This window comes from Dipodomys spectabilis, unplaced genomic scaffold (genome assembly GCF_019054845.1).
Source record: "Dipodomys spectabilis isolate Male_0828 unplaced genomic scaffold, ASM1905484v1 ptg000532l, whole genome shotgun sequence".
In the NCBI taxonomy this organism is placed as follows: domain Eukaryota; kingdom Metazoa; phylum Chordata; class Mammalia; order Rodentia; family Heteromyidae; genus Dipodomys; species Dipodomys spectabilis.
Genome location: NW_024871209.1, coordinates 1,720,065 through 1,738,654, shown reverse-complemented (window position 1 = coordinate 1,738,654; position 18,590 = coordinate 1,720,065). Strand labels below are relative to the sequence as shown.

The following is an 18,590-nucleotide window of genomic DNA, read 5'->3' as shown; positions in this document are numbered from 1 at the left end:
CTTACCCTTTGGCAGAGCTTGTCTGCTATATTACTGGAAAGAATACAGACACAAGAGAAGTACTTAAGGCAGCTCCAGGTCAGGATTACACAGCTTAGAGTCTGAATTCGGAGATGCCCATGAAATCACAGAACTTAGCTTTGGTGACAGCCATATGAAATATTAATTGTACAGGACAAATTCAATGAAACAATAGGTCCTGACACCAACAGTGTGGCCTACCTGTAGCCTACACCCAGGATGGTGTCCTGAAAATACTATGGCAGAGTGTTTCAAAAGCAATCACCAGGGCTGCCTTTCCTGTCTGCCATGACAACCAACTCCTTCTAGCCTGGCCCAGAATGTGGACACAGCCTTCCTGACGGCCAGCCTCAAAATGAGGGAAACATTCTCAATTACCCAAATTACCGAGGCATTCCCAAGATCAAGATAGGGTTTCCCAAAACTTCTGTAGACAAGACTGGAGGGTTCTGGATAATTGTAAAACAAGAAGGCAAGCAGGATAAGCATTTCTCCACTTAATGACTACAATCTAGTGAAGTGTAGTTGCCAGACAAACAGCGAGTTCATTATGAGCCAAGATGATTTCCTGGGATTTGGCTGTTTGAGTGGTCTGGGGTTTTAAGTGCAAAGAATCAGAATTTCATTGGAAACCGAAGGTGAGTACTGAAGTTGGATGTAAGCCTCAGAGATAGAGAGCAAGTTTTTACACTAGCAAGGACAGTTAAGAGTATGAACAAACAGGATGGAAGGCTCAATGCATTGCAAAGGCCCTCCCCCTTCCATGTCTGCTTCAGTCTGTTCACCTACTTGCTCTTCTTGCTGCAAATTCTGCCCAGTGGTGCAAATGGAGGTGGCACCCCAGAAGCCCCCTTCCTCCAGCTTGTTACCTTTCATAGGAAGGATGTGGCCTTGGAATTAAGAGTCCAATTCAGCAATATGTTGAGCCTAGTCAGATATGTTGTGGTTTCTATGCATTCTTCCAGGATGGAGCTTTCAGGAAGAACAAGCAATACCAGCAGAATGTTCCCAACTGAGTAGATACCATGGAGAAAGATAGGTTCTCTGTCAAGCTGGATGGAAAGGAGTTTTCTCCAGAGAAACTCAAGATCAAGGTGCTAGGAGATGCGATTGTGGTGCCTGGCAAGCATGAAGAACACCAGGCAGGAGACTTTGCCATCTGATGACTCCACCCCCTATCCAAAAGCCTTCAGGACAAGGAGGGGCCTAGCTTTATCTCCAAGGAGCTACATGAAATACTAGATCCCAGCTGAAATGGACCCTCTCATCCCACCCCCGACGACGACGGCGATGACCCTGTCCCTCTGATGGGATCCTCACTCTGACTGGGCCAAGGAAATAGACCTCTGGCCCTGGATGCACCATTCCCATCACCTGTGAAGAGAAGCCTGCTGCCACTGCAGGCCCCGAGAAGCCCTTTCTCTAAATTCATTTTTTAAAAACAAAGGTTCTCCACTTGTGAATGAAAATCTCGTGACTAGTGCTCAAGCTTCTCAATGCCAAGGGCAAGCCCAAATTATTAAGCTAGTAAAATACCATTCAGCAACAGAAAGCTTATTTTTGTGTTTGAATATTCACTACAGGATTTTTGCCACAGATACACAGCTCCCTGTGAGAATGGCAAAATAAGGTTTGACTCCCACTCCACAAGCTTGCTATAATCTTCCTGTCTCCATGCACTCACCTAACACCTGTGAGTTGTCATGTCCCCGTCCGCCTGCAGGAAACCCGAATTACTCACTAGTGGCTGTTCACATGCCTATTATTTTAGTCCCATAATACAAATGAGACCTGCAATCAGGGAAATCTTGTTCTTCAAATGTATAAACTAGAGTAGGCCCTCTGGGTTTATCAGGACATATCAGCAATACAATTGCATTTAAGAACAAGATCTGAAGTTTCCACATCAATCAAATCTACTTAGTGATGTCACCCAAAAGGATTGAAGTCTGGAGACAACAGCCCCACCATTTGTATCTGTCTTTCCCAAAATCATCTAAGCAAGGAGATGCAAGAATGTAGCAGCAAAACTTTAGCAGCCAGGGTCTACTTCCAGAACCCAGGGGCTAAAAGGTAACTTTCTGTGGATGTGGCACTCTTTGTTCCAGCCCTCAAAGACAGAAGAGCCAGTCACCGATTCAGATGAAAAGCAAACACTCCACCCCTAGCCAACTGCCATCATGCACTGAGTATAGGTCTAGATCATTGAGTGTGGCTAGCCAGTGTTTTGTATTTGTAAGACATCAGTAAAAAGGTTTCAGCTCCAGTTCACATCATTACAGGCAATTGCCAGCATTTGTCTATTACCTACTCATCTGTATGCACTTCATTGTTATACAGCATCTCCCTACACCTTATAAGACTTAGGCTTAGGACCAATATACTGTTGTGATTGCTGCTTGATGGATTTGCTATAATTTACCATATAGGCATTTACCATTCTTAAGAGTGTATTCTTTAGCATCACATCCTCCCTTTGCTTAATTTACCTTTGCCCAGCTGAGATTTTTTAAATGTAGTTCCCAAGCCAAACTTCGAATTTACAATACTTAAAATTCTCAATAAAGATCAAGTTGCTTCTAAGGTCACAACTAACATCCAACACAATGTCCAGAGTAAAGTTTATCTGCTTAGTGCGCACCACCAGATGGAGGGGGGCAGGGCAGAGAGAAGGCCAAGTGATGTGCCGAGGTTTCTGTGAGTATGCCATCCTGCTCATTAGCCATATCTCCACCAGGAGACAGAATCACCTGTGTTTCTAAAGGATCTGAGCTTAGTAATACAGTAGTTCACACAGGATGAAGACTCTCCTAGAAGAAGGAACCGTGTTTGAAATATCAAACACTGTCATCCTCAAATCCATCCAAAAGATAGTTCTTCCCCCTACCCCTCCAGAGCACTTAGCCCATTCTTTCCTTTTTCCGTTTGGCATTTAGCTCAAAGGAGTCCTTTGGTGCCACTTAGTGGCCATGAGGTAAAACAGCCGCAAAATTGGAGACTGGAAACCCTTAGAAGTTTGCATTTCTTCCCCGTGAAGATCCTGTGGACAGTAGAACTTCCTGGTGGAATGTTACAGATCTAGCAGCCAAAGTCATCTTGGCTCATCTACATGCACTGTAACAGCTACTTTACCAGACCTCTATCTGATCTAATGTCTGTAGGTGAAGCCACTTTTGAAACCTAAAAGCTAGTCTAGCGTACCATGTAAAATCTATAGAAGAGATTTTTCCTCTGCTATTAAACTCATCTACTTGATGCCTCCATCACTGTATTTATCACTTTGTCCTGAAATTTCATCTCTTCTACGCTGGAACATTTCCAGGGTAACCTGAAATCCATGTTCCCTGGCCATAAGCACTCCTATCTGGCTCACAAACTCTTTGAGCCAAGAGCTGTATTATGCATCAACACATACCAATCTAGAAAAGCCTATGGCATCTAGTGGAAATTCAACTTCAAAGCTCTCAGTCTCCCCAGCAGAGGGGCACAGACAGCACCCCATTAGAAGGAAGTAACTGGAGTACCATTGCATCAGCCAGGCCTCAACCTCTGAAAGCAGAGCCTCTTAGTGACAGATCACCAGGGTCCCTTGAGCTAGGCAAGGCCCTCCCTTGGCAGTCAAGAGAAATGAGCCTTGGGCCCGCTGCGCACAGGGCTGCCCCCTCTCGAGGCAACTCTCTTGCCAAGTTGTGATCTGAGGAACAATCATTGTATAGGAGTAGAGCTGTAAGGAGCAAGGAGTCACCGATATGGAAAACACCCATTGTAAGACAGTCTTTGAAGACAAACCAAAGCCACTTCTTCGGATGGTTCCCTCGTGTCCTCAGCCTAAAATCAAGTGTTTATATGTCCATGTATCCTCATGTCCCAAGAGTCCATGTCTACCTTGTAAGACGCCAGTGTGGCTCACAACTGTCTGTATGTACACACAAATATGGAGTAGATTGCAACACAACGCTCTCATAAGGATCATGTCATTCTGAAATCCCACAACCCACCCCACAGAGATCATGGGAGCCACCTGATCCCTGTGCACACTCCATGAGACTGCCTGGGCTTTCTGCTGGAAGACATGAAGTTACTAGTTTTGAATGGGAAGATGCAAAACTGAATGCAGAATTTGTACCTGAAATGGCACACTCCACAGAAGACAATTCTCCAGAAGGTCCGGCACCACCAGACCTGGCAACAGCTTCCTCTCAAGTGCCATCCTAGACCACTCAACAGCTACTCAGCTTCAAAAATACACCTGGGAATGTTCATTCTACCAGCTATATGTCCTTCCTTGCCGATGGTTTAGCCTACATAGCTTAGAGCCCACACACCATCATCACCCTCTAGTAAAGTGGGGAAATACAAAGAACCACCCCCATCATGTATTCATACATGGAGATGAGACATGCGGAGATCATGAAACCCCTTCTCTAGAAAGGTGCGTCGGCTTTGCCATGGGTGCTTGCCTTGCCATACAAGTACCCAGCCATCAGGTTGAGCAGGGCTTGGAGGTCCCTTCTGGATGACTCCTGTGAGTAGAGTGGCTTGATGATCTGGCACCAACACCCCTGATTGGAGGATGTTTATCTTCAAAGGCCACTGAGCCTACCAGAAACAAAGCATCTGCTTATCACAGAAAATTTCCCACTATCCCTGAATACACCAACCAGGTTATTCAGGTGAGAATTTGGAGAAAGCTCTTGTTAAAAAATGGATGGCAGCACATCAAGGAGTATACTGCACTAGCTTATAGCATATCCAAATTCCTCAGTCTTAAAACCCACTGTATCATGCAAGAGCAAGAAGACAGTACGTTTCTTTGTGTCCTTACCAAAAAGTTCAAGTTAAAGAGACAAGAGTTGTAGAAGCACAACAGATTTAGTGTTCATTCAAGGTGCAAGGTGGAGGAAAAATCTGGCTGCAATGCCATTTTTAGACTCTAAAATGTACCCACAATAACGGGAGGAGCAAGAATAAAAAGATATAAGCCAGTAAAGGTGATGAGTTTGTCACATCTACTGCCATCTAGAATGGGATACATTTACAGGTCAACAGACAAGGTAGTGCAGCTGAAAGGCCTCGTACATCTAAGCTGAAGGGATTTCGTGATTTATTCTTCAATCATAATCCCACTACTGGAAGTGCAGAGGAGACCTGGATTACCATAGATCACCTTGATGAAGCTAAGCTCAGGAATCTTCAAAGTTGAACTCAAGTTTTGTCCAACTACAAGTTCTTAGGACAGTCAGAGTAGTATGTGGGCTTACAAGCAATACAGAAGACTGTCTAGATCATGCCAGCCTGTGACTGAAGAAATCTGGGTGTTAGGCTAGAGACCTGTGGCAGGGTGGGGTGGGAGGTGTTCTAGAGTCAAATTACTATCCATAGGCCACCTGGACTGCCCTCCTTTCACTTTACACAATTCTACCAGAGTACTCATTCAGAAGGGCTTATGCATCAAGTTATGTAAGGAAAAGCAATCAATGGTGACTTCTTGGAAATCTCAGGGATCCAGGAAGATTTGTTCAGAAGTGATAAGGGAACCACATAGGAAGAAAGGGCTCACCTCACCCCAGCAGGCCGAAGGAACCTAACCCGGGTCTGCTCAGGCAGACCATGGAGCACAAAGTAACTTCAGAGCCCTTAGCTGAGCACAGTCCATTTTCAAGGATGATGGAAAGAGCATGGCCCTCCCTTCCTGATGTCCCTCATGTCAATAGTTACCTTCCTATTCAGAGAGAATACCGGGATATAAAGCATTGCATTTAGATATGTCTTGATATGGAGGCATCCCAATGCCCACACACCTGTAAACATTCATAAAGTGATCTTAAACATTCGTAAAATGATCATAGTCCTCAACAGGATGATGAGGATAAGTTTGTCTTCATTCCAGAGGCACACCCTATAACACAGTCTCCTACCTTGAGCCCCTCACATAGAAGGCAACTCTGGCCAGGCAAGAAGTACAGGTTCACGCCACAGCCATCTCAAACAGCAAATGGTTTTCATATCCCAGAAGGACCCCACTTCCGCAAGAAATACCTACACCCTAATGGAGCATTTGCAGGAAGCTCAGACTGTGGTTGGTGGACTCACAGCCAGAGTGCCACCAGAACTCTTTCTCGTTGTGCAGCATACAACTATGGCTGAATTCTAGAGATTATCTTTTTAAATAAAGATAAAGAGCCCAACAGAAGCCTTAGTCCATTCAAGGTCACAAGTCCTTATTGGACATGAAACAAACTTAAAACCAAAGTTGTCTTAATCACAAGTCCTGCAGACTATGAACACAGAAGTAAACAAGGTATTTAGTAGGGAGAATGAATAGACTCAAGGCCGCTGTGAAGAACACTCTTCCTGGAGTTATCATCATGGAAAATCCATATGTGAATTTACCTGTGAAGATGACTTTCAGAGCTTACATTAGACACAAGCTTTAGGTCAGAAACACATAGAGACTTTATAAGAAATGCAGAGGGCTGGGAAGGTGGCTCAGTGGTAGAGCGCTTGCCTTGCATGCCCGAGGCCCTCAGTTCAATTCCTCAGCACCACATAAGCAAAAAAAAAAAAAAAGCCAGAAGTGGCGCTGTGGCTCAAGTGGTAGAGCACTAGCCTTGAGCTGAAGAGCTGGGGTCCAGCGCCCAGGCCCAAAGTTCAGGCCCCACAACCGGACCCCCCCCCAAAAAAAATGCAGAGAAACTTCTACTTATTCTCCATGCTTTCAGAGACATGGAGAACCTCAGAATACAAAGCAAAGTCTACAGATATCTTAGTTCTGATCAAAGTCAGGAGAGCATTCCCACTATAAATTCGACAAACACTGAAAATAGTATGGAAGGACTTCCAGGAGAAGTGGCCACATTTCAAAGTACATGGTCAGAAAGACAGCAATGTTCTTCAACAATGTGTACCACGTAGGGACAATACTGGACACAAAGCACTAGAACAAGCTCTTAAGAGCACTGTCAGGACCCACCTCAAAATAACTCAAGCAGGACTGGTTCACCTGCCTGCTGGGACAGATACCTGCCCAGGATAGAGGGTGATGTTGCGATCACTTTAATACCCAAAGATTTTGCCATTAGTCTACCATATGCCAGTACTCATTCCTCAGTGTAAGAGAAATGGAGCTGTTATCATGGAACTGTGATGATTATTCCATGAAAGTTAAGATATTCCTTCTAAACAAACATTTCACATGCAACATGTTTGCTGATAGTATGCTTTTAAGCATACGACACACAAAAAAAACCTGGGAAGTTGCTAACACAGAATAGTCAACTCAGTGCCTACAGTCAGGGCCCTTGAGGCTATGGTTTGCCTTTAAATAACGAGGCTCACCCACCTATCAACTTAAACCAGACAATCAACGATGGGTTCCTCTCCTTCCCCATTCAAGACCATGTAAGGCTGTAGCTTGGACCACATATCAGTCTCGTCTCCATCTGGTGAGCAACCAGCCACTCACACCAGAGCACTCCAGCATCACTGTGGTCCTCCTGTCTCCACTCTTATTTCCTCCATCCCACATGATTTGCAGTAGCAACTCTGACCATCTAGATCTACCTGCATCATGTTTGAAGTCCCAAGAGCCTTTCTCAATGCCATGAGAAGCCCCCTTCAGCTCTGCTTCAGCCACACCCAGCCCCAATCCTATTTCTACCCAAGCATTCCTTCAGGCAAGCTTCATTTTTTGAAGAACTCAGTACTTTCTTCACTACACTGTAAAGGTAAGATCTGAATGAGGAGTCATTATCCAAGAAAACCAAGGAATACGCCCCATGGTTCCATAGCAGCTCCACCCACCACACACACCCTGAATTCAAGAAACATGCTCCCACTACAGCTGTCTTTTCAAGAATATGCTATACTGTGCCAGTATTTTAAGTTGAATAATGTGCCAAATTCGTTTCACCAAGGGTACTAGACACCCGGCACCAAGCTTCAGAATCTTCCACATTGGCTCCTGACCTTTCTGTGGATAACAGACCCATACACATTTTTGCGCCAACAGTATCAGCTCTGCTAGATTCCAGCATTCCTGGTGTCCAAGGTTTGGATGATCTCAGAAGAATGCTCTAAATGGCACCTGCATTCCACCATTCAGGAATTAAGAATCCTCTTCCTGCAACACCCAATGTCACTGAAACTCCTGCACCATCTACCTGTCAGGTGGATGCTAGGCGTACGACTGCCTTGACCTAGGCGGCCTCCAAACCTTCTGGGCAAGTACTTGTGGAAACTCTACCGCCACCTCCTTTCTCCCCCAGGAGGCCGTTCAACTCCAGAACATGACTAAGTCTCTACCAAAGGTAATAACAAGGGGTCCAATGAGACGTGTCTATATTGCCGAAGCTGAGATCCTCGCTTTCAACAAACAAACTCGTAAAGGTTTTGTCTTCAACTCTGGTCCTGGGCCCTATGCTTCTGTGCTCCAGGCTCGTCCTCTACCACTTGAGCCCCAGCTCACTTCTGCCTTCTCTGGTAGTGCATTGGAGATGAGTCTCTCAGACTTTCCTGCCCCAGTGTCTCAAAATCTCAGCCCCTGAGCAGAGAGGATTAAAGGCGGGGCCAACCAAGCCCTGCGCCTGAGGGCTTCTGCCAGAGCCTGCCCTCCCGGAAGGGGAAGCGGAAGTCCGGGGGCGGGCTCTTCCCGTCCTGCCTATAAAGGAGAGCTGCACAGCCCAGTCTTCATTCCCTGGTCCAGACTGCTGAGGGGGAAGGACGCCAGGACCAGGACTCCTATGGCGTCCGTGGTCAGGAGTGCGGTGGTGGTGGTACCCTCATCTCCACGTCCCGACCGAGCCGCGATTTCTCAGCTCCTTCCCGAGATGGATGGCAGGGAGTCGCCCGCAGACAAAAGTGGGGAGACTGGCGAGTCAGAGGAGACGATCGCTGCTCCCAGAGACCCAGGGGCTGCGGACACTGAAGGAGCACCTGAAGAAACGGAGGGCGACGGAGAGAGGCCGCAGCGGAGGAAGGCGAGAGTCGGGATGCCTCAGATTTAACAGCAACTGAAAGGGAAGACACATCGCTACCTACTCCTGCTGCCAAAAAGCTGAAGATAGATACCAGAGAAAAGAGGAAGCAAAAATGGATGAAGAGGAGATTCAAAAGATGGAAATCCTAGTTTCTTTGTTTTCTGAGGAGCAGCTGAGCCGCTATGAAATGTATCGCCGGTCAGCGTTTCCTAACGCAGCCATTAGAAGGCTAATCCAGTCCGTCACTGGCATATCTGTATCCCAGAATGTTATTACTATGTCTGGGATTGCCAAGGTTTTCGTCGGGGAGGTGGTGCAAGAAGCCCTGGATGTGTGTGAGAAGTGGGGGGAAATGCCACCACTACAGCCCAAACACATGAGGGAGGCTGTTCGAAGGCTGAAGTTGAAGGGGCAGATCCCTAACTCAAAGCACAAAAAAAATCTTCTAGAACCAATCCTGGAAAGGTCCATTGCTGACAGGGGACGTCCTGGTGCTTCAGTCAGTAGCTGTCTTCTGAATATTCCTATGGTGACAATTTTAATGTCTTTATCCAAACAAGTATTCATTGCACCTAAAAGGTATACAGCCTATTTCAGATTTGTAATTAATTTCAGCCTCTGACATTTGAAGTATTTCAGTCTCAGCTCATTGGAAGAATGTTCATGGATCTTCAGCGTCTTTTAAACAGACGTGCTGCTTTCAGACGAAACCCTGAGAATTCTGAGGGTGGTTTCACATTGAAGCCTAAACTTGCTATTAACAAAAAGAAGTTATTACCTCTGGTTTTCAGTAGATGAAACAGCCAGAAACTCTCACTTGTGATATTTACCATGGAAGATATGATGATTAGTGAAGTAATTTGTGCTTGTTAACACTAAAGAATTTCCTGTGGCTTTTGATGATCATTAAACTTTTCCAACTTGATATGTTATTCATTTTGTGTCTAGCTAGTTGGAATGGGGAGAAGTTGATCTTTTTTTAAAATGGTGTCCAAATAAAAATTGCTCTTAGCTTTTAAATAAAATAAAAAAGTGCGGTGGTGAAGCAGGAGCACCTCACCCCTCAGCCGCGGCCTGGCCTCACTTCCAGCCCCAGCCCAGCCCCAGCCGTGAGCCCGCGCAGCCCCAAGGAAGACCCAGGGCTCCGCGACAAGCAGCCCGGGGCCCCGCAGAGAGACAAGTCCGCGTCCTACCCACGGGATGGGCCCGGCCATGCGGGAAGCCGAGGGTCCGCCCTGCACAGCGCGGGGCCCCGCGCGGCCGCAGCCCTGGAGAGCCAGGCTCGGCCACCCGGGCCAGCCGCGGGCAGCCGAGGCCCGGGCCGGCCCCGCGCGCGCGGGCTCCGCAGCCAGAGCGGGAGTCTGGCCAGGCCGGAAGGCAGGGCCACTGCTGCGAGGGCGCGACCGGCGCCAGGCCCGCAGAGCCCGCAGAGAGGGCGCCTCGCCCCGGGGACGCGCCGGGTCCGGAGAAGCCCAGCCTCCGACTCTCGGGGGCGCTTCCTGAAGATGCCGACTCCTTCCCGGGTGTGGTCGGTCATTAAATACAGCGAGCCCCCAGAATGGAGTCCCCAGCTAGCCACTGAGGCTTGGTGTCGTCGTCCGTGGTGTCGCAGGCTGAAGAGAAGGTGGCAGTGGCGACGACCGCGCTGGGGTTTGTGTCTAGGAGCGCGTTGGCTAGTTAGGATTCTAGGCAATCAGTGGGTGGGCCGAACTCTGGTGTTCGAGAGGCTGCGCTCACACAGCACTCTGCGTTCTCCAGCGGACACCGGTGAAATACCAGCTAAAAGTGAGTAACAGTCTACGATGCTGCCAGCTTTTTTAGATTCCCATTCTAGCTGACCACGAAGCCCACGGTGACTTCTGCTTGTAATGGAACACGAAATGTCCCTTCAGGAGAGGCGTTTTCAAACTCTTCATCTTGTGAACTGACCATTTCTGGATCCCAAAACAACATGCTCAATCTGGGTAACAATTCTAACAGAGTGACTCTCCAAAGATCAGAGTGACAGTCACCAGAGATCAGACATGTAGAGTTGGAGTCCTGCCTTCCTTGGGTTTTACTTTGAAATCAGAAGGCTGTAATAGAAGACCAATAGGCTGTGGCCACAGCAGAAACAATTCAGAGAGTTGCTTAACTTGGGAATCTCAAGAACAGGGTATATCAGAGATTTCAGAAGAGGGTTCTAAAAGTCTGAGGCATCTCCACTGTACTGTAGAGGAGGGTGTTCAAGAAGGAGAGAAAAAAAACAAGTTATTAGAGCAAGTTAAAGAAAGTAGGCATGGGAGTTCTGTCCCTCCTGTAACTTCCTATGGTTCCAGTTCTCCAAGAAGTCAGATGGAAACAAAGACCAAAGGCCTGGTGGAAGACAAGAGTCATGTCAGAACTCAGTTGGTTCCAAAACAGTACAGAATTGTTGAAACAAGAGGACCTTTCTGTCCAGTGAAAAGTGAAATGTTCAAAGGGAAAAATCTCTGACATTGAAAAGATACCTGTCTTAAGACCTGAAATTGATGGTAAAAGAGGATATCAGCTGGAACCTGGCCTATCAGAAGAAGTGTCAGCCAGACTCTGCCTGGGGAGTGGAAGCAGTGGCTTGCTTAGGAGGAAAATGTCAGTAGTTGAGGAAAAACATTTCTCAGGCAAAGAAAAGGACAGAACAGATGATCTCCTTGAACTTACTGAGGACATGGAAAAGGAAATCAATAGTGCCCTAGGCCATGGCCCACAGGATGAGATTCTAAGTAGTACTTTCAAATTGAGAGTTACTTGGGGAGATATACAAACCTTAAAGAACACTCACTGGCTCAATGATGAGGTCATTAATTTTTACATGAATCTTCTAGTGGAAAGAAGTTAAAAGCAAGGCTATCCAGCACTTCATGTCTTCAGTACTTTCTTCTATCCTAAATTAAAGTCTGAGGGTTACCAAGCAGTGGAAAGATGGACCAAAGGGGTAAATCTCTTTGAACAAGAACTCATTCTGGTGCCTATTCATCAGAAGGCATATTGGATCCTGGTGGTGATGGACTTACGAAAAAAGTGTCTTAAGTATCTGGATTCTTTGGGACAAAAGGACAGCAAGATCTGTGGAATTCTTCAGTATCTACAGGATGAAAGACAAAAAGAAATATTGATCTAAATCTTTTGGAGTGGACTTACTACAGCATGCAGTCACATGAGATTCCTCAACAGTTGAATGGGGATGATTGTGGAATGTTTGCTTGTAAATATGCAGATTATATTTCTAGGGACAAACCTATCACATTTATACAGCACCAGATGCCTCTCTTCTGGAAGATGATGGTTTGGAGATCCTCCATCAGCAGTTGCTGTGACAGTGCCCTGCCTGGTCCTCTTACTGCTGGTGGTTCTTCCATGGACTTTTCCATATACCTCATACATCGTGGGTTAAAGTGTCCCACCTCATTTCTGTTCGAATAGGTACTGAGCTGTCAGTGCATGAAGGCCCTCCTGCCCCCAAGTCCTGACATGTAGAGGAGCTGCTTGCAACCCTCTCGGCAAGGCTGTTGCTGCTCAGACCTTTGGATTGTTCACAAGAACAAATGCTAGGAAGTAGCGCTGTGGCTCAAATGATAGAGCTCTAACCTTGAAGAGCTGAGGGATAGGACTCAGACCCAGAGTTCAAGCCCCACGACCAAAAAAAAAACACTAATTGATATTTATTTGCTTTAAAGAGGTATTGTCCTATGAATATGGGGAAAGCAAGGTCTATTCTATCTTTTCCTGTGTGTGATGAGTTAGTCTTTCTTATCCATTTGCAAACATGGAGCAGTGGACATTTTCCATAGCTCTTTTACAGTTTGAACTATTTACATATGCAAGTGTTAAACTGCCACTCCTTGCTGAAGATTGGAAGGGATATCAGAAGGACACTTCTCTAATGCTCGAGTAATAACTGCCAACTTCGTTAGGGGTCCTGTGTGTATGTGTTTTTAAGATTTGAAAATGCCAGAAGAAATGTGAATACTGGTTGCAGGGTCTGGTCGTCTTTTAGAGAAAGTCATACTATAGCATTGGCACAGTGTCGTGGAAACATAGTCCAGAACGCTGGCTGTCCACACATGCACCTTCAGAAGTGTCACCGTCATTTAAGAGAAACTCCTTCCTAGAACCGAGGTGACCTGGCTCACTGTTGAAACTGGATTCAAAGTAGCTATATCCTGAAGTCTTCATTTTTTGTCTCAAGTCTGGTTAAAGAGAAACATCCGAATTGCAAGAGCTTTCCCAAGCTGTTCATTTCAAAGGATGCTATTCGATTTAAAGCTCTATTTCCTCAACGTTTTTAATATATATAGAGCTGAAATTAAGTTTTGTATTCATTACCATCCTCTTATTCCACCCCCACCGCAGTCTGGAATAAGACTTAGAACTTGGCTATAAGGTTTCCAGTTATACTAAATCTATTTTGCATGTAAGAGTTTACATTGAATTTTTGTTCATTAAAATCCTTACAAATGTGGGGGGAAAATGACGAGGTACTTCCAGTCCTGTACATCCATTGACCAAGCACCAATCTTTTGGGTCAACACTGGGGCATCGCAAACATTCCCATCACTCATCCCTCGTGCTCAAGCACATGCCGTCTTCCAGTATCAGCTTGTGGAGTACACCCAAGCAGATGTACAGTTGGCCGGAGGGTGAAGCCCTACATCATTGACTTTGGCTCAGGAAATGGAACCTTCTTGAACAATCAGTGCACTGAGTCACAGAGATACTACGAATTCAAAGAGAAGGATGTCCTTGAGTTTGGGTTCAGTAGCAGAGAGTATGTCTTGCTCCATGAGTCATCTGATACTTCTGAACTAGACAGGAAAGAGGATGAGGAGTAAAAGGAAGCAGTGTCCAGCACCTAGCAAACTAAGATCCCTTTCTCTTCTTGAAAGACTTGGGATTGACTTCAAAGGGTACCCCAGGACTCATTATATACCTCTTATTGCCATGTCTTTCCTCTGTTGACTACCTTTTGGTAATGCTTAGGTTTTGTTGATTTGTTCAGTGGCATCCAATTTGCCAGTGGTCTTTTGTTTTAGAACATTCCTGCTGATTCAGTACATCAGAACTATTGTGGCTTCAGTTGGTACCTGGAGAACTGCTGCTTACAGGGAGATAAAAGCTGGGTGAGAGAAGGGGTGACATTGTCCAAAAAGAAATGTACTCTTTACTTATGTAACTGTAACCATCCTGTACATCACCTTTACAAAATTAAACTAAAAACAAATAAAACGCATAAAAATGAAATCCTGGTTTGAGGGAAAATTGTTGCTTCTATTTTTTAGAAGTTATATAGTTAAGTTTTGTGGACCAGGAATTTTTTGTTCTAGGGCAAATCCCTGAGCAGAAAATCTTACTGAGCTTTGGTTATCAGCAAAACAGTTTCCAATATATACCAAAACTTTAGACCTGGTTGAGCTCTTGAATCATAAAATTTTGCACTTTTTGAGATTGGTGCCATCTTGGCATCTTGGTGTGAAAACTCTTAGAGGTAAAATTCCACCCCCAGTAATAGGCTCATCTGAATTCCTAGAGGCAAGGGCAGGAACTTGGACAATAGGTTACCACACCTGCTAGCTCTGTACCAGGAACTTGAGAGAATTCTCAAGCTCCTCCCAGGTGAACCTGTCACCTGGCCATGACCCTATTTAGGCCCTGACCAACTCAGCTTGCCATCAAGTCATGCCTTGTCTCCTTACTGTCCTCAGGTCACCATGGTGTCCTTTTTCAACTCTCCATTAGAATTGATCTAGTTTGTTGAGATTGTTTTTCTGCTCTTCTGCTCTTTACAACCTTCTTGGCTCAGTTTCCTAGCAGTATTAAGTGCATTCAAGGCTGCAAGGTTTTTGGGGACATATGTCTGCTTGCATTCACCAGTTTTCTAATAGACTCCCAAGTGGACCTCTCAAAATGGGCTTCTATCTTGTGATCAAATTCCTGTATAACACTCTTGTTGTGCCCTGATAGGAGGGTACCTAAAGACAGGTGCCCCAAGAATGGAAAAGCTTTTATGGCAAATCCTGTCAACTATCTGGAAAAAAAAAAAAAAAAAAATCAACTGTTTTACAAGTCTTCCCCCTTCAAAGGCGCTCAAACATTGGGGGCTGGGGTTGGTTTACAGGAAAGGGGACAGCAGAAAGGCACACCCAGCCTATTCTGCTAGCAAGGAGTAAAATATGCCCTCAATTTAGTGTTCCAGTCTTCAATGAGACTAACTAGAAATTGCAGGATAAGAAGGTCTTGTGAACTGAACTTCTCAGTGTTTACTAGCTTCCAGGGGGTTTTAATTTCTCTTGATAGGAGCATCACAAACTTGTGTAGAGAGAATGATTTAGGTCCAACAGCCAACATTGTACTGGGCCACCTTTAGTCCTTGTGACAGCTATATTGGCTTTTTGTCTTAACACTTTTTGTGACTAGGGAAGATTTTTAAATGCATTCTAGGCTTAGCAGATCTTTAGCCTCCATCAGTCTTAAAAGGCTGGAAGTTAAGGTGTAAATTTGCCTGCCTCCCTGAAGACATCTGAATCTTACACAAGGTTTCTGGCTCAAGTCTTGACTCCACATTCTTTTAAGAGTCTTAACACGTTTGTGAGATCTGATAAGCCCATCTAGGGGATCAGCTCACTCCACTTCTCAGGAGGTAAAAAGCATTCAGCTACTTGGCCTCCCTGTCCATGGAAACACTGCCAATCTATGTGCTCTGTGCTTTGGAGCTAGAGTTCTGTCCTCCAAAGTCTGCATCTCTGAATATAAAGGCAAAAGAGGGAAAAACTTTTGAAGCAGCCCTAGTGACTATGGAGCCTGAGGCCAGGTGTTCTATGGAGAGAGGTGCTGGCAGAGGCCAAGGGATTCTTAGATGCTCCAGGATCCTTTCTTTACAACCTCAGAAATCTCTTCCTCAGGAATAAGGAATGGATCTAGTTCTACAAAAGACTTAAGCCTAAACACATGAGGTATGGAGTAGAGGCTCTCCAAGCATCAGGCTAGGCAAGGGAGCCAATGAATAATCAGAACAATGAGCAAAGACCAAAGATCCGTACAAGCAGACTGTGGAGGCAGGGCTCCCATATACTGGAGACTGTCATCAATAATGGACTCTAACATGACTATTAGACCAGAGCCTGCTGCAACACAGGATGCAGTGAGACCAAAGATTCAAGACTCCACACCATGGACAGATCCAGGGCAGATACCAAAGTGTCCATGGCTAAGCAGATCACACCAGCCACACAACAGTAGGCCAGCAAGAGCAGCATGTCTTTGGCTTAAATTGTGGAAACGAAGATAAAACAAGCTTTTCAATTGGAGAGCTTCTTAGATCATCCTTGAATTTGGTTAGGAAAACACCCTCTGGCTTCTACCACTCACTGGAAGGGAATTACCCTTTTAGGAATACACCTAAGGCTTGTAAATTCTGATCACTACTGGGTTAAGGACAGCAGCTTGGACTATGAAGGTGGAAGACCGAAGTTCAACTCCTGTTGTACCTAATAGCTCTTGGACTAACCGAAGCTGCCAATATAAAATGAGGACCACGAACACACAGCCAATTCCTAACCATGAAAGTACTCAAATGGTCTGAGGGCCAAAGACTAACCTCCTCTGGGGTGAAGCCTAAATATCAGCAGAGAAGGACAGGACTCTAGTACCTGGCTTTGGGCCATTACCATTGCAGAGCCTCACACAGGAGAAGACAGGAAAAGCTGTTGCAACCTCCCACTCATGGGATCCCAACATGTAAAAGGGCTAGAGACAGGAATAACAAACACCCCTAGAGTGACAGAAGAGGTTTTGAATGATGCAGTCTAGAACGCAGGCTTAGGTCTCAAAGTCTATCAAATAAGGTTTGTCAGCTCCAATCAGTTTGCTCTCCGCTAAGTTTACACTGTTCATCTTCAGATGACTTAGCTGCCTAAGAAGTGACAACTAAAAGATAAGTAACTTCAATAGGCTGTGCTTCCTCAACTGTGTGGCAGACTTGTATTGCCAGCAGTATGTTCTTAGATGTTTACTACAGTAAAGGCACTCACACTGAAAAGCAACTTATGTGGGAGGCTCCTTAGCCCTCAGGGAATTAGAAGGCGGTACAGCACCATTTGCCGGTGTTAGAGATTCACCTGTTTTCCTAAGCCAGTTCCCCAATGGGATGCTCAACTGAAAGATTGTTTACAGAGAAGCCCCGGGAGGGAGTCAGTAACCACTTCTGTCAGGCCTACAGAACATTTCCAAAAAATAGATGGAGAGCACGTTAAAGCACAGACAGTTTCTCTTCTGCAGAATCTAGAATCTGAGGGTCACTAGCAGGAGATAAGAGAAAATACAAGGTGAAGGGGAAGAACATGATGTGCATTAAATGGAAAAAAGGTCATAAACTGACTCAGCTTAGTAGTGGGGATTAGAAATAGAATCCAGGTTTAGATGTTAAAGGTATGTATAGAAGTACTGCAGTGAAATCCCTCCCTTTGGATACTATACACTTATTTTTCCAAAAAGTCACCTTATTCTTGCCTCCAAAGAATTTAGAATTCAGAGGCTAACCCTTCTTGGTAGATTTTCTAGCCAATCCTTCAATGCAGACATGCAGGAAGCTAAATAAGAACCCAGTTCTTCCGGAGGGCATTTTAAAATACCAGGCCCCCGATTCACAGGTGAGTACCTTAAACCTAATTTTGGCCCAGGTGAGTAACTCCATACCCTACCCTTTGTCCCAGCTTAAATTAACTCTCCGTCCAATTTGGGCTACAGTGAGAACTACTAAGCAGATCTTCAAAACAAAAGCCCTTGCATGTTACTCTGGTGAGTGTAAAATGTGAAATCAAACAGAACAAAATTTAAAATGGGGTCAGATATTAAAAACACAAACCCCTCTGTAGAAAACTCCAGGTCAAATGGCCAGTTGTCAACCTAAGCCTTTTCCATCCTTCCAAAGAGCAAAAAAACATCTCTCACCCAAGTTTACCACAAACTTTGCTCAAGGCCACTGACAATCTTGAGGCTTACCACTAGCTATATTGAGTTGCTTATAAAAATCATTTCTGTAAAATAGACTATCCCTATCCAAGCTTATATTTTGACTTTTGTAATCATGCATTAATAGTATTAGTCATGCTGATCCGCCCATGGCTATGTTGTGCTTCCGTATATCTGCTTACTTGCCTTGATAACCCCCACCCAGGCTAGTTTTTCCTTTAAAGACCCTTATGGGCAAAGACCTCACTGCATCCCACTATCCGAATAGTGGGGTGTAGTCACCGTGTGGCTAATAAAGACTTCTTGCCCTGTTTGAGTGTTGGCATGTCTCTGGGAAATCAATACTACAGACACTTCCCACCACAGAACAGACATCCTCTACAAGAGACAGAGGCTGTGGAGTGGCCGCCCAGACCATCTACAGATGGAGTCCCTGAATGATTTACACCTGACCTTATTTACAAGGAATAAGGGTGGACTGTGAAGGAGGGGGTTACTGAACTTCTGACAGCTGTGAGAAGACAAAGACAAGTCTCCCCACTACCCTGGCATTCCTTCTAGAAGAAACAGTCAACACAGCAAGCCTGGGGCTCCTAAGGAGCAGCA

The 18,590-nt window shown here is 45.4% G+C and overlaps 4 pseudogenes; all 4 read left to right on the top strand.

Annotated features, from left to right (window-relative positions):
* Nucleotides 1–1,046: 1,046 nt before the first annotated feature.
* LOC122099763 lies at nt 1,047–1,447 on the top strand (annotated as a pseudogene).
* A 7,402-nt stretch (nt 1,448–8,849) lies between these two features.
* Nucleotides 8,850–9,631, top strand: LOC122099769 (annotated as a pseudogene).
* A 199-nt stretch (nt 9,632–9,830) lies between these two features.
* LOC122099762 lies at nt 9,831–13,849 on the top strand (annotated as a pseudogene).
* LOC122099744 lies at nt 10,697–12,334 on the top strand (annotated as a pseudogene).
* Nucleotides 13,850–18,590: the final 4,741 nt, after the last annotated feature.